Consider the following 6,684-nt stretch of genomic DNA (forward strand, 5'->3'; position numbering starts at 1 on the left):
ACTTGCTTGTAATTGAATTTGAGATCGACTTTCGTAAATGTACTATACTTATTGAGCTTATCCAAACAATAATTGACCCTAGGAAAAGGATATTGTCATAATATCAATTTTACAATCCTCTAGCCTAGCTGATGCGAGACCTAGCAATAAGTCATCCATGTAGTGGTCAAAGTACTCTGGCAAAAAGGGGTCAAATGCCATGGGTTTTGGCTCAATTGTATTGGGCTTAGCTTTTAGTTGGTCAGCCAAAACCAACAAGTATTCTCTTGCTTGTGCATGGCTCACATGAATGTGAGAGAAAAGGCCATGAATGTGATGATTTATTACACTATAATGTCATTTGCTTAAAGTCATATGTGATAGTGAGAATTTGGCCAAAGAATAGGGCTTTTGCTCTATGATCAATGCATCAAGGTATACCCAACATGATGTCTTGCACTCAAAGGTGCTACCAATAAATATTGTTCCTTAATCAAGGGTCTAATGGTTAGCTCTAAGTCTTCTACCATGCTAAGGTAATTGTAAAGGTGGGTCCCTTGGAAGGCTAACTTAAGCTTATACGTGGTCTTAACAGTAGTTAACCCGAAGTCTTTCGCTAAATGATACAAAACAAATCAGGGGTGCTTCCATCATCAAACAATACCATGCATGCCTTTCCTCATAAAGATGCATGCATGCATAAAAGAGATGTATAGAAATGTGATTTATATGTACATCAAGACTTATTTGAAGCCATATAGCCCATGTCCTGTGCCTCGAGTTTGTCTTTGTTGTAGCATCCTCCTTTGGCTCGAGTTTGTCTATCTTTACTAGCACTTTGGATGATGCAAGTTATGTAGTCTCTTTTGGTGATTCCTCATGGAAGATTACTTGTGGGAATCTTGTCATTGCATGTGGTGCTAAGCCCAATACTCTCTACCCCTTACTTGTATCTAGGTTAGTTGACCATATTTTGGCAATGGATGTAGTTTCACATGTATCTCTTTGGCATTGTCGCATTGGGCACATGTCCTTAAAAAATGAAAATGTTTACTCATTTGAAATATATGTTGTCCCTTAACTATAAGTGCTTTGAGTCTTGTGATCATTATTTATATGGTAGGCAGACACGTAATACGCATAAAAAGTTTGGTATGACATGTACGGATGAGCCATTGGCCCTTGTTCATTTAGATGTATGTGGTCCTATGCCTTGCAAGTCATTAGGTGGCACAAAGTATTTTATTACTTTCATTAATGACTATATGCGTAAGGTCTGGGCATATCCTATTAAGCAAAAAATCAAATGTCTTGCCTACATTTCAATGTTCGCTTACTTTGGTTGAGAACCAGTTTGGGTATAGGCTAAAGTATCCAATCTTAGATAATTAGGGAAGGTGGGGGGGGGGGGGGGGGGGGGGGACGGAGTGAGTATGTCTCTAAATCCTTTGAGTAAGTTTGTGATAAGAGGGGTATTAAGCATTAGTTGACAGCCTTTTACACCCCACCCCATAATGTTATGGTGGGCTGAGTGCACGAGTCGGACGATTCGAGAGCCAGTTTGCAATAAGCTAGACGGGCAGGCTTACCAGTGCATTTTTTGAGCTGAGACAATTGCTACTATTGTATACTTGATAAATTGGTCCCCATGTACTACTCTTGACTGTCAGGTTGCAAAGGAGGTATGGTGTAAAATACCTCCCTCATATGCTCATTTGCATGTCTTCACTTGTGAGGCTTTCTACCATGTACCCAAGAACAAGTATAATAAGCTAGATCCTAAGTCTAGAAAATGCATATTTCTTGGCTATGGGATGTAGGTGAGATATGTTTTCACTTATGGGTTTCCTAGGCTTGGAAGGTTATCCGCAACCATGATATTATTTTCCACAAAGAGAAAATGCATAAGTAGCCTGAGCATCTCGTTGAGATATGCAGGGTGATATTTTGAGAGGAGCCTCTTGTTATTGTGTAGCTAGCTAGACAACTTGCAGCAGTAGTAGATGATGCCCTAGTGGCCCAGGTTCCTAATGCTCCACAAGATGTACATGCCCCACAACTAGCTTTGAGGTGGTCTACCAAAGATAGATGATAGCCTACATGATTTGAGCTCTCTATGGATTATGTTATAGTGACAAATGCTAGTGAGTCTCTTACTTATAATGAGGCCACATGCAGAGGTGATAGTCACTCTTGGGAGAGGGCCATGCAGTCAAAGTATGACTCACTACATAAAAATCATATGTGGGATTTGATTCCTTAACCTAGTGGCAAGCATGCTTTGCTATGCAAGTGGATGTACAAGTTGAGAAAAAAGTGCCTCTGGACCACAGCTGGGATACAAGGCCAGATTGGTTACTAAAAGGGCTTTAAGCAAGAACATGATGTGGAATTTAATGGAGTGTTCTCTCATGTTGTGAAGATGCCTACCCTACACTTGATACTGGCTTTGGTTGCTCATCTTGACTTGGATCTTTATTAGATGGATATGAAGACACATTTTCTTCATGGGAACTTTCATGATGAGATTTATATGAAGCAGCCTAAGGGCTTTGTAGAACATGACAATGAACAACTAGTGTGCAAAATGAGAAAGAGCCTTTATGGCCTCAAGCAAGCACTTAGGAAATGATACCACAACGTTGATGCCTTTATGCATTCACAATGATATTCCCACAAAGTTATGGATTCATGTTTATACACAAAGAAGGCTCGTGATGGCAGCCTTATTATTTTGATCCTCTATGTGGGTGATATATTGATTAATGGGAGTGCTCTCGTGCACAAGTTGGATGCCTTAAAAGGTTAGCTCAAAAAGAGATTTGATATCAAGAAAATGGGACAAGCCTCACATATTCTTTGAATGCACATTATGTGCAATTACTCTAAGAGGCTCCTCTACGTGTCATAGAAGGAGTACATCCAAAAGGTCCTTGAATGATTTCATCTTGAGGATGTTAACCCTTTATCTTCTCATGTGTAGATTAGTCAAGCCAATTGTCTGTAGTCCAATGAGTAGAAGGCCAAGATAGCCAAGATCCTTTTTATGCATCCGTAGTGGGTAGTTTGATGTATGCCATGATAACCAAGATCCCTTATGCATTTGTAATGGGTAGTTTGATGTATGCCATGATAGCCACTCATCTTGACGTAGCATTTAGTGGGAGTCATGGCATAATATATGGCTACACCTAGCTAATGGCATTGGGATACCATCAAGGGTATCACGAGGTACCTGAAGGACACATCAACTATGTGCATTTGTTATGGTGGCTAGGATACAGGAGTCATACGACACATTGACTTTGATTATGTAGGACAAGCAAATAGTAGGAAGTCCATCTCTGGCTATGTCTTCATCTTTGTTGGAGGTGCTATTTCTTGGATGTCTAGGGTGCAAAAATGCACAACCCTATCTACTATAGAGGCAGAGTATGTTGCAACCACTAAGGCTTGCAAGGAGGCTCTCTAGTTAGGTCGTCTGGTTGGAAGACCTTGGAATAAGCGATGTGGTCCCTACATAACATTCGGATTCTATGAGTGCTATTCAATAGCCAATAATCCGGTCTTCCATGCAAAGAAAAAGCACATTGAGGTGCATTACCACTTTATTCGAGAGGTCATTGAGAACAAATCCATTGATCTTGTCAAGATCTCAACTAACCAAAATCCTACAGATCTACTCACTAAAAGTCTCTCAACAGAGCATTTTGCCTTCCTTAGGAAGTTGATGGCCATTTGATGAGTTGACGTCTTTCCTCGTCCTGTTGTACTTATATATATGTATACTTTGTCTTTTTTTTCTTGTTCTCTCCTCACTAGGGGCATATGCACCTTTGAGTGGGAGGTTGTTGGGTAAAGGCACTAGTGCTTAACTGCCATGTATTAGTTACACTAATAGTACCACACACTTGTACACTGCAGAGGTGGCGAGCACCCATCACTATCACTTAATTCTTTATTCTTTCAGTGACATTTGAATAAAGGGAAGACCTATCACACATTGTGGATATTGGAGTTTCCACACATCTCTCTCTCTCTCTCTCTCTCTCTCTCTCTCTCTCTCTCTCTCTCTCTCTCTCTCTCTCTCTCTCTCTCTCTCTCTCTCTCTCTCTCTCTCTCTCTCTCTCTCTCTCTCTCTCTCTCCTTCTACTGTAGCTATTGCTTCTAGTTCATGCTTCCACTTCATGGCTCACTCCCTTCACATGCAGGGGACACAAGTAGATTGTTATGGTAGTCAAATGACACTGGATGGAGGCTAGGCTAATACTGGTTAGAGCTATTCAACTACTCTTTGAAGGTTGGGAGATTAGCTACTTTGGATTTATCCCTAAATCACGAGTGCCACCACACAAGTGTTTTCCTATAGTTCAAGTTTACCATGGGGGTGTGAAACTCTCCTAATTCATGTTGTCTTGGTGAGTAAGAGGTAAGCATGCCTCTTTCCTGCATGGTATAGCTTGGTTTTGACATGCATTTAAGAATGTTGCAAGGTTGTTAGCTTGTTTAGTACAGCTCCCTTTATCATGTGACCATTGTCCAATTGGATAGTGTTTATGAAGCGACTCTAAATCTTTAGATAGGCTCTTAGATGCCTTGGGGAGTATCTCCTTAGACGTCCCCCATTTCCATCTTGTCTAGTAGTTTTCTCTTAGTCATGATGGTGTCCTTAAGAGCAGCAATGTTGGATTCTTTGGAGATCTTAAGATTGGTTATCCAAGTTCTTGTATTTTCACATGGATAGAACCTTGGAGACCTGCACTTGCTTCTCATTAGGGGTGAGATTTTTTTCATTACTCTCTCGCTTGGGCGATCTTTTGGTTTTCATTTTGGTGCCTAGTTCTATAAGCAAGGTGTTGCTGGAAGGCCCCCGAATGAGGAGAAGCCATGACATGCACTCATAATTCGTAGGGTTCTCTATTTAGCCATTGAAAGGGGTCTAACCTTAAAGACCAGATGGTTATGAGATGGCTTACGTGGACTTAACCATTGGATCAAGAGAGAAAGATTTGATGGTAGTATTGAGTGATGAGCTATGGGGATTTTTAGAATATTCTTGGGAATATATTTTGAATGGTGGTTGGTGGGTCAAATGGACCATGTGGGTGATGAGTTAAGGTGAAACATGTGAGTGATGAGTTACATGGAACCATGTTGAAGGATATTTAATATCCTATCTGTTGATGGAGGATACTCCCCAACAACCTTATCCATCCACCTCTCTCTCATTTTAATGGATCCTTCTTTATGAATCCATCTTTACTGTGGATATAAATATAACATAGCTATTGAGCATATTGAGAGAGTTGTAACATACCTTCTACACTCACTATTCTCCATCCAACATCTATCTAGATCAGCATTGAAGCTTGCAGGAGCATACATGTGGATAAAGCCTTCAACTACTATCACTTTGGTAAAATATAAAAAACATGTTTTAATTATCTTCTATTCTCTCCTGTACTTTTGTGTATCTTCCATTCACTCTATTTTCTTATATATTCCATCCTCTACAACTTGTAACCCCATGCCCATGCAATTTTTATCCCTTCGCAACATGGACTATTATTCAAGTATACAACCAACAATTGCAAGCTTCTTATTATCCTCATCACCAATCATCTCTTACCAAGCATCACTCCTCGTCAGCCCGAATACCACCACTTCAAGGACAAAAATCCGACATCCTAAGCATTATACATTTGTGATGCACGCTATAGCATGCCACCTACAATAATGAGTGCCATGGGATTGGTACTTGATGTTAACCTAGCATATTAGACAAAGGAGAGTGCAAGAAAACTAGTAGCACAACATGCCAAAATTAATACAAAAAAGATTACATTTTTGGAACACATTTGTATTATTTTAGGCATTGTTATTTGCATAAGTGCCAATGACTTAAGGTATTGCTATTATCATTGAGATTTGGGCTTGCTCTTGTTCAAATTGGCAAATGCCCTAGAATTAGTTATGAAGATGTGCAACAAGTGAGGTTGTGAGGATTTAGCTTCTATTCACTTTTAGGAAGGGAGGTCCGATTAGGATAAGGGATATGCATGCATTAAAAGGGATCGACCAAGAGGCCAAAAAGTGGGAAGGATGCCTAACTTATGGAGGGAACCCTAAATCTCAAACCCATGTATAAAAACTAAAAAGGGAATAGAAGTGTTCATTTGAGTGTGTGAAAACTTGAGAGTCTTGTTTCTTCTTCTTGTTCCTTTCCATCTTCTTGTGTACTAACAATTGTGAGAAGGTTCAGAGTGAGGTTGTGTGTGATGGACTAGGAGTACGAGAGAGAGAGATAAGGAGTGGAGAAGCTTTTCTTCTTCTTCTTCTTCTTCTTCTTCTTCTTCTTCTTCTTCTTCTTCTTCTCTTTTGTTGGAATACTCGAGGGTAGAGAGATGGGAGAAGATCGAGGAAGTGCTGCTTGGATTGTGTAATATTTCCGTGATAATATTTCTAAATCCCATGATACTCACACGGTCTCCACGGGCCAAATTGAGACTTAGAACTATGGATTATTGAAAGCCCGTGCTCTTCATACGAACTGCCTCTTAGGAGGCCAAAAGGATTTTTTTTTTTAGAAACAAGACAAACTTTTTTGAATTATCCCTCTCTCCCCCAGCCGACAGTTGTGCTGGAGGAGAGGGATATATCAACGATGATTGAGCATCCTTGCTGGATGCCAGAGGGGGGTAAATC

The sequence above is a fragment of the Lygodium microphyllum genome, chromosome 3 (genome assembly GCF_053477565.2).
Source record: "Lygodium microphyllum isolate KBCC chromosome 3, Lygodium_microphyllum_v1.1.10, whole genome shotgun sequence".
Classification (NCBI taxonomy): Eukaryota; Viridiplantae; Streptophyta; class Polypodiopsida; order Schizaeales; family Lygodiaceae; genus Lygodium; species Lygodium microphyllum.